Raw genomic sequence first — 9,197 nt, 5'->3', positions numbered from 1 at the left:
GTCACAGAAGCGCATTGGGACAGAAGAGTGATGAATCATCCTGAGGGTTTCTTGCGGGGGAGAACGCAGCCGCCTGGCATTTTCCAAGTTGATTCAGAAGCCCAGCGCAGTTTACATCCCAACAGTGGCAGGGATGCCCACCAACTTGGATGGTTAGACATATTCATGGAAGATAAGGCTACTAATGGCTACTAGTCATTATGGCTATGTTCTGTCTCCACAGTTGGGGGTAGTATGCTTCTGAATACCAGTTGCTGGAAACCACAGCAGGGGAGATGCTCTTGTGCTTGGGTTCTGCTTGTGGGCTTCCTACAGGCTTCTGCTTGGCCACTGTGAGAACAGGATGGGTCATTGGCTTGGTCCATCAGGCTCTTCTTACATCCTTATGTAAAGGTCCATATATTCAAGCAAGGCTCCCCACACCTGCTTTATAGGATGCTGATGTTTAACCAGGTTCTGGTATTGCTCTTGTTATTGCTTCTGCTGTTGCTTTGACCTGCTCCAGATTTTATGAATTATTATTGAGATGTGTAGCTTCAATTCTATTTTATTGTACCTCACCCTGGGATTGTGATTAAAAGAGGGCTAAAAATTCGAGCCATTTTACAAATGGCAACATCCAACTCCCCCCCCCCCAAGCATCCTAGCACAACCCCTAATATCAGGTTTTCAGTAAGTTGACAATAAACAGATTCTTTGCAATTTTTATGTCAGCAAATTCTTTAGATGTCTCTGAACAGTTTCTTAGAGACCTGAGAAGCATATCACTAAAGTTCACAGCAAATGTTAAAAGGTATTAATTAAACTGCATAAACAGACATCACCCAGTGTATTTCTGTACCTACAGTCCGGGTACACAGTGCTTTTAAAAAGAGGCAACCATTAGAATTTGCAAACATTTAAAATTATAGGGCAGATGAGAGCTTCACCATAAGTGTATGAAGTTTTCTTGGCTCTGCTTTCTTCACAAAGCATACAGAAGCAAGATACTAAGCACAGAAGTTCAATTGCTTATCAACCTCATTTACTTTGAGATGGTGGCTACCAGTGTGACCAGATATCAAGGAGGACAGGCTACTTCACCTTTGCTGGAGTGGGGAGCTATAGCTCAGTGACAGAGCACATGTTTTTAATAGAGAAGATTCAATGCTCAGATTCAACTGTTCTACTCCTGTGGCAGCACAAGGACTCCTGCACCTCCCACAAATCCACTCTGGATGGCCTAGAGAACTCCTAGAACAGTGTGCAGGAGGAGGATAGGGGAGATTGTTCCACTGGGCAAACAGTAATGGTTGCACTGATGGAACAATCTCCTTAGTGCTTTGTTGAATTCCATCCGGTGTCTGGCATGTGCAACTGAATGGGTCTGAAGTAGCAGAGGTGGGAAATCCCCTGGCAACCTGCTATTGGTCAGAGTATACCTGCTATTCTCCTGATGTTTGGGATTACAACTCCCATCATCCCTGAAGATTGGTCATGCTGGCTGGGGCTGATGGGAATTGTAGGCCAAAACATAGCGTGGGCGCCAGGTTGAGGTAGGCAGCAATGACAATACTGGACCAGTAGTGCTTGGAGGTACTTGGAGAAGTGCTTCCTTCCATATCAACCTGTGAAGACACCAAGGCAGGTGCCTAACCCATGGTCCCACTGATGGGCTCCAGTTTCCATCAGCAAGACCCATGGCCAACCTTCCACTGCCATGAGTGGCCAGGCTGCAGATGTAGTGCAAGCTTGGCAGAGCTGTGACAATGGCAAGTTTGGATTGCTCTGCCAATTTTAAAAAGTTTTATATTATGTATTTATGATTTCAGTTTGTAAACTGCCCTGTGACTATTTGGTAAAGAGTGGTCTGGGCATTACTTACTTACTTACTTACTTACTTACTAAATAAATAAATAAATAAATAATGGAGATCGGCTCATGCAGTTTAAAACTGACTGTAGTTTACCAGGATGATATATAATGCATTTTAGGTACCTAAAAAAAAGTTATTTGAAGTTTCTTTAAAAATATATTTATTTTTATTTATTTAATAAAAAAATATAATCCAATAGCATTAACATAAAGAAGAAACTATTCAATTGCATGAAAATTAATTGGAGTTTAGATAATGGGTGTTGCAATAATGTGCAAAAGAAGGCATGGCACTGTGAGTTTAGCACATTCAATACATGATTACTGATGGAAGCAAGTGATATATTTCACTTATGGGCTGGGAAATTGTTTCTGAAAGGTTCCAGGCACAGCTATGTTAACGTTTGCATGGAAGGGAGGAAGCATTGCTGGGAACAGAGCACAATGCATGTTTCTTGACAAAGACAAGTGAGGAGGACTAATATGATAACTTAAACAGATAGTAAGCTAGTATCAGTGTCAAAGTGTCATGTCATCTTTGATTGGAACACCACCCATGCAACATTGCAAGCCATAATTACTGAACAGCTAAAAAGAGTCACTGTACTGGGAAAGGCAAATTGCATGTATGCCGTCTTCTGTTTGTATCTTAGTCTTTTAATATTGTCATCTTCAAAGCACTCTAGCAAACTTAAGTTGTGAGAGCCTGAACATGAGGACAACCAGATAAAATAAATAAGATTGATGAGAGCAGGCAAATGTGTCCGACACTTTATGTTTAATCTGTATGTATATCGTATGTTTACAAGGCTGGATCAAAGAATATCCTCAAGTTGAGAACCTGTTCCTTCACAGGGAATGCAGTTCCAGCCAGAACTGATTGAGTACCATCAGCAGTACCAGCCGTGCCAAATGGAAACTCCTCAAAGGCATTCAGGATCCCACTGGATTTATAAGAAACCTTCATGGGCAGGCTGATCTAGCTGGTCCTTCAACACTGTGCCACAGAAAAATACCATATGAGCAAGTGAAACATTTTATGCAGGAGATGAGGAACTCAACAGCTCCTTAAACTCTGTCTATACAACAGCAGCTAGAAAAGATTCCTTCTCCTCCTTCTCTGGTCACCCTGGCTTTCAGCTGAATTGCACCAGTAACTTGGAAAATCTCTGGTTCTATGAGAACATTGGTTACTACATAGCCTGGGAATCTGAGAACATGCATAGCAAAACAATGATTTTGGCTGCAAGTCAACCACTGTACAGAGGAAGCGATCTGACACAATCGTAATATCTTGCCCGAGGTTAGAAAAACTACTTTGTCTCTCTGAAACCTCTACATATCCACCTGAATTGTATATGGTTTATGAATAAAGTCATAAAAATACACAAGTTTAGCACTTCCATGTTTAGCACTTCATGGAAATTTTGTCACCGTGGGTCCTGTTTCTTAGAAATCTAGCTGACTACACTCCTTCGGACACAAAGGACTAAGGCCCTTAGATTGAACTTTGCAACATCCTTATTCTTTTTATAGTACTGTTGCAATACTTCTCAGTATTGTGGCTGCAGAACCAACCACTTCCCTCAATGCAAATCAGTTAAGAAAACCTCTTGCTACTCTGATTCTTGACAAATGTGTTCATTCAGTGAGGTTGAATGCAATGCTTTTGAAAGAAAAAGAAGTCCCATGAAGAATAGCTATTGGACCCTAATGAAAATCACAATTAAAAATAAAGATAGTTGTGATGATTCCAAAAATATGCTGGCTTTTAGCAGTCTATATATCAAGATATTAGGTGAGTATATATAGTGATAGCTCACTAAGGAAGATAAAACCAAAATCTTTTTTCTTTGTGACATCATAATAACTGATTTTACTCTCTTTTTTCAAATCATGTTCAGACCCTCGTGGACTGCTGATGTTAATGAGTGCCTATGTACCTATGCATATGTACCATAGTCTTTTATAAATTAAGGTAAATTAACAGTAGTTATATATGCAGGGCCACGGATCTTTTAAAAAACCTTCAGTATCTGTGTTTTTATGGTACTCAATGTCTAAAAGGAGCCTCAGATTTCTTCCTGTCTCAACCAATGACAAGCTCCATGAAATACCCTGCAAGAACATTTTAAGACAACATAGGGGGAGAGCTGGAAGACCAACACACTTCCTGTATCTTGAATAGTAGAGATGAGCATATGTCAGAGAGGGCAATTTTTTAATATAGGGGTAGAGAAAAGCATCAACTGCTAAAACTGTAACAGAAAATAAACCTCTGTCATTATATAAGCCAATTTTCTGGATTCTTCTTAAAGTTCTGGTGACTTTCTGTCCTTTAAAAGTTATGCTGACATTGGACAAGTAAGAAAAGGCAAGACAATGCACATCACACATCTGGTGAACAAAAAAGGAAGGAGTCATGTGAGACAGTCTGCGGTTGAAGAAGAGCCTCAGCCTCCATCTTGATTTGTATCAAACTTGCCTTTCCAAACACAAGGCAGTCACAAAGAAACACACTGAACTATTGTGTGTGTCTGAGTGGGGGCAGGCAGGATGGAAAGGAATACGCCTCCTTTGCCCTGTGATGCCAGACCTCCATTTCCCTACTTCCACTTATTCCAATTTCCCTCTTTGCATTGCTCACGGGGGCTGCAGAGGAACTGGACCTGGTTGACCATTTGCCAAGTTCAGAGGAGAAGGAAAGCTGACTTTGGTCTGAGGGTAATTTGAAAGCACATCCTGTGGTTGCCTAGCAACTACAGCTCTGATTTCCCCGTCCCCCTCCTCCTCCCTTGGATGACCAAATGTCTAGCTTGGCTGAATAGAAGCAGGAGAGGCTGGCTGCTTAATATCTGGAATAAATATCCCATCCGTCTATTAGGCAGGGTATCCCTGCATTCAAAGTTCTGTTCAGCAATTGCCATTTCTCATGCAAGGTTGAGGAATTGCAGAAATTGGATCTATACCAGGCTGCCTGATTCAGCAAGAAATTAGCCACTGTGCAGGAGCCCTTCAATTCTCCTTTGTTCTTTCAGCCACTAAGTTTGGATTAGCACATGAAGCTGCATTATACTGAGTCAGGTCAATGGCCCATCTTCCCCAGGACTTTCTATTCTGTGCAGGAAGGGCTTGCAAGGGTCTTGGAGAGAGTGGGCTTTCCTAGCCACCATACATGGAAGATGCCAGAGATTGAGCCTGGAGCCTCCTGCATGTTGAGCTAAGGCTCCCTCCCCCACCTTAAGAGTAGGAAACTGCTTCATAACTTATTGGATCAGGCAACTGGTCCATCAAACTTGGTATTGTCCATATTCAGGGCCCATCTGCATATATTTCAAACATCATCATACCACTTTAAACGTCATTCCCCAAGCAATCCTGGAAAGTTGAGGAGACCCCTATTCCCCTCATATAACTATAATGTTCAGAGTGTTTTAACTATCAATCCCTCTTCCCAGGGAACTCTGGGAATTGTGGCTATGTCGTGGGTATAGGGGTCCCCTAACAACTCTAAACACCCATGGCAAAGTAGACTTCTCAGGGTTCTTTGGGGAGAGCCCTGGTTCTGCAAAGTGGTGTGACACTGCTGTAAATATATAGTGCAGCTGGGGCCTGACTAGTAGGAGCTCTCCAGGGTTTCAGGCAGGAATCTTTCCCAATCCTATCTGGAGGTGCCAGGGATTAACTAGTTGTTTAATTTTTTGAATGTCTCTAATGGCCCAAATTATATTGTTAGCAGAGCAGCAGGGTCCAGTCACACCCTCCTCCAAAATCCTGCTGTGAGTCTCCACTAACCATCTCTCCCTCCCTTCCACCCACTTAGCTGGTTCCCACTCCCTCGAGCAGCAAAGACAGAAGGCAGGAAAAAAAGAAGACTCCTTCCTCACTCCCTTCCATCTCCAGGACCTCTGCAATACCTGTAGGCCTAGAGAATGTAGTTGTCCCAGGGCAACCAATAACCCTCAGGTGTCAGTAGGCCTGAGAAATTGTCATTCTCAGGGCTGGTGTTGTTGCTGATGCAGCTGTTCTCCAGATGGCAGGGATCAAGAGGGCATTACAGTCACCAAGGTTTATCTTCTGAAGCAAGGTGGTATGATTGATGAACATCTCTAGTCTGTACCCAGGGCCTCTCACAGTCTAAATGAGAGCCAGGCCCCTCTCATACATAGTGTCAGAGGCTCGGGAGCAGGAGCACAGGGGAGAGAGGAAATGGAGAGCGAAGGAGAAGAATCCGAGGCAGCGTAGGGGAGTATGACAGTGACCCGAGAGATTCCATGAGCTTCTCCAGCGAATCAGAAGATTCCCAGAAGGGGGCGCCGATGGTCAGGGCAAGGGGGTGCCAGGGGGGACGCACCAGAAACAAGGAGCCAGCGGGGAACCCCAAAGCAGCAGCGGGTGATCAGGACCAGTTTCCCCACCAGAGCGTAGTGGGGGGGAAGAGTCACAGGTGTCAGGACCAGCGTCTCCTCCAGCGGGGAGAGAAGATGAGTCAGGGCTGACCACGCCTCCATCGGAGAGTGGGGGAACGGAGGGGAGGTCAGTTGCAGCTAGCCTCCCCGAAGGGGGAAGCAGTGACAGCAGCAGTGAAACGGTCAGGAGGAAAGTTGCTGGCTGGGCGCGCGCGCCAAGTTCAAATGTACAGGCGCGGGGGACAGCAGGAGACCCGGATTGGGAACCAGCTCCTAAAGCCCGTCGGAGGGAGGGGGAAGGCTCAGGGGATTCAGCGTCAGAAGAGTCTAGAAAGGGCGAGACCCCGACGGACAGGCGGAACCAGAGGCGGAAAGAACAGAGGAAGAGGCGGAGCAAGGCTAGAGTCTTAAACTGGTGTCTGGGGGGAGGAGATTCAGACGGAGCATCAGCGGTCTAGACTTTGAGACGTAGAGCTGCACACTGCGGCTCTGGAAGTGAAACTGAACTTCAGTAAAGACTTTCGTACTTAACAACGAAGCGGCGTTGGTCCTTTGTGAGCTGGGACCTCGGGCAGCTCTGACACATAGCATATACAAATAAGCCAATGCTACTGTTTTCAGCCTATTGATAGAAAAATAACAGCACTCCTGTCCGTGCAACAACAAAACATTAGGCATTTATGGTTTAATCCATTCTCCCACAATCGCCCTGGCAAAACCCCCAACACCCCTAAATTCTTTCTCAATCCCATTTTGCAGTTCTCTGAGAAAAAGTTTAACAAGAGGCTGCTTTCCCATGTTTCTATTAATATTCTAAAGAAACACAATTCATGACAACGAGGAATGATATCCAGAAATGACTACATGATTGAAAAGATGTGTCAAAAATTAATAGGTATTCAATAAATGCATCCTTGAAATAGTATTCAGGGAACTGTTGCAAAATGAAACTATTTAATCAAAGCTGCTCTTGGGTGACTATGCTGTTTGGAAGGGCAGGGTGGCATATAATGGGGGCATTTTTTTGTATGCGTCCACCATCTTTTGCATACAAAATGGGAGAATCATAGGAGCATATAGGAGAGGGAAACTGAATCTTCCCTTTGCTGTGCCTTCACTTTCCACAAATTGTTGCTTCAAGCCCTTTTCTCTCTACCTGGTTTGGATACAGGAAGTGAGCTGGGAGCAGAGAAAAGGCTTGTTTCTATGTGTGAGGTTAGGTTGTTGGGTCAGATTAGCTATATTGATTTGTTTGCTGTTGGAGGGGTAGGTCATTGTCCTGTTGTGCTGTGTATGTGATAAATGGGAACCATACTGGGGTGAAGCACTGGCGGAGGAAGAGGCGTGCGGGGGGAGCGGACCACCCCCGACAGCATGATCCCGGCAGGGTGCCATTGAGGCTGCCCCCCCGCCAGCACTGGGTGCCATGCCCCAGCAGGCGATGCGCCACGCCCCCAGGATGTGCACCATGCCCCTGTGATCAGCATGCCCAGCCCTCCTCCCTCCTGCTCTCCGCCCCCAGAGTGAAGGCATCCTCCTTTGCCTGTCCCCATGCTAATTTAAGTTTGTTGGTTAACTTCTCTAGGAGGGTGGTTTACCATACATTTTGGTAGCAGTGGTCTATGTTCACTCCTGATAGGTCCTTCCAGTGTCTAGTTACAATAGTGTGTGTGTGTGTGTGTGTGTGTGTGTGTGTGTGTGTGTGTGTGTGTGTTGTCCTGGAAGATATTTAATAGGAGCTCAGCAGATAGTTGAATCTTATTTCAACATCCTCCACTTCACCCTAAGGGCAGTGACCTGATTTAGTGGGTTCAAGACAGGTTGCAATGCACACACAGAACTCTCCCCACTCGCTGCCCTTCAGTATTTGCCTACCAAGGCAGCTGCCTCACTCGCCTCATGGTAGGGTTGGCCCTGTGTACAGCTCATGGGTGTGACTGGGCTTATGAAGTGGCTTATGAAAGGAAGATTGGCATCGAACCTGAGAAATGGAATGCACATTTTGCCAAGATTTAGTTTAGAGGACTTTTGATTATTGGGATTAAATCTCCAGATCCCTCATAGAAATAAATGGAAGAGTGTTCCAGCAGCAGTCAAGCCATGGAAAAAAGAGGCAGAAAAAATACAGGACAAAAATTGTCGCAATACAAAGTAATATATAAAATGCACCACATAGCTATGACTTGAACAAGTGTGGGCAGAAGGGGTTAAGGAAAGATAGGCAAGTAGCAAGGAGGTGGGTTGGCAGATAAGCTGTGCGATTCAAGGACAACTCATAATACATCTCTGATCAAATTTTAAAGGCAGCATTTTGTATTCAGGAGATGGGGAGGAATAATAAATGAATTAGGAAGGACAAATTATGCTGGGTACTGAAGTGCACACAAAATGGCCCAATGACCTACAATTCCTTACCTGGGGCACAAGATTAAGTACATTCACATATATTACATTTCCGTGGAAATGAAAAGGCTGCACAAATGAGTGGAACACATTATTCCACAAAATGTTTTTTTAAAAGCTGCACGTCTCAAATTTTGTATTGCTTTAAAAAAGTGTGGGTGAGAGAGAGACAGAGAGAGAGAGAGAGAGAGAGAGGGAGAGAGAGAGAGAGAGAGAGAGAGAGTGCCATGTGTATCCTTCCAGCTGTATTACTGACATAAGTGTTGGGTGTTGCTGTGGTATATTTCCTCCCCAGAGCTGAATGTTGTTGTATCAATCCCATGTGGAGTGACCTCAAAGCTTTGGGCGGCCCTTACAGAGAAGCAGAGATGGGGAAGGCATTAAATTTGGTTTGCTTTTTAATGACAAACCACCTAATTTGCACTTCTCAAACCTTTTGTTTCTCATGGAGAGAAAACAACAACACTCAATTGGGAATGAAATGAACAGATGAAAACAGAGAAGGAAAGGGTTAAATATCTTCCCTCCTCC

The sequence above is a fragment of the Podarcis filfolensis genome (genome assembly GCF_964270895.1).
Source record: "Podarcis filfolensis genome assembly, chromosome: 5".
Taxonomy (NCBI): domain Eukaryota; kingdom Metazoa; phylum Chordata; class Lepidosauria; order Squamata; family Lacertidae; genus Podarcis; species Podarcis filfolensis.
The sequence above is the reverse complement of the archived record's forward strand: the minus strand, read 5'-3'. Positions refer to the sequence as shown.